This window comes from Tarenaya hassleriana, unplaced genomic scaffold (genome assembly GCF_000463585.1).
Source record: "Tarenaya hassleriana unplaced genomic scaffold, ASM46358v1 Cleome300, whole genome shotgun sequence".
Classification (NCBI taxonomy): domain Eukaryota; kingdom Viridiplantae; phylum Streptophyta; class Magnoliopsida; order Brassicales; family Cleomaceae; genus Tarenaya; species Tarenaya hassleriana.
This window is the reverse complement of record NW_010966179.1, coordinates 71,339-72,351: the sequence shown is the minus strand read 5'-3', so window position 1 is coordinate 72,351 and position 1,013 is coordinate 71,339.

The following is a 1,013-nucleotide window of genomic DNA, read 5'->3' as shown; positions in this document are numbered from 1 at the left end:
TTTCGCGTCGTCCCGAACCAATTCGATTTAACTTTCAAAGACAAGAAGAAGAACCGCAAAGGGATTGATATGATGCACCACAAAACCCTCTTCCAAGGCGTAGGGTGGCTCGTGCTCATCGACATCAGATTGATTCGGATGAGGAAGAGGACTACGTGCAAGCACCACAAGTCCAACGAGGTAATGATCCAAAACTTTCAATGCCTACATTCGCGGGCAGAATTAATCCGGATGCCTATCTCGATTGGGAGAGGCGAATAGACAATATTTTCGAATGTTATGAGTATTCGGATCAGAGAAAGGTTAGATACGCAGCGGCACAACTCACCGACAACGCCTTAGCATGGTGGGATCGAGAAATAGCCGAGAGGCGTAGAGCACAATACGAACCTGTCGCAACATGGAGAGAGATGAAGTTCATGATGCGTAAGAGGTATGTACCTCCCCATTTTCATCGTGACTTGCAACGCAAATATCGTAACTTGGTGCAGGGAACTAGAACCGTTGAAGAATACTATGAGGAGTTTGAGCACCTACGAAACCGATTGGAGTTAGATGAAAGCGAAGAAGCGATTATGGCACAATTTGTGGATGGATTGCAGGAGCGAATTGCTCGAAAGGTAGAACGTTTAGCTTACCATGATTTGCAGGAACTTATCCATATCTCAATCCAAATCGAGCAGCAAATCGCCAAGAAGCAAGCTCGTTTTAATCGAGCAAGAACAACCTCTTCGAACCAATCGTATACACGCGGTGAGAACAAGTCCGGGACTGTTCCAACAACCAAATCAACCCAATCCGAGGCAAATATCCATGACAAAGGGAAAGGCATAGCAACATCTTCGGGATCAGGCCCTAAAGGTAACAAATCAACTCCCGTTGAATTACGTTCACGTGAGATTGTTTGCTACAAGTGTAGGGGACGAGGACATTATGCAAAGGACTGTCCAAACAATCGTGTCATGATCCTTACGGATACGGGAGATTATGAATCCCTGGACGAAGAGGAGGTT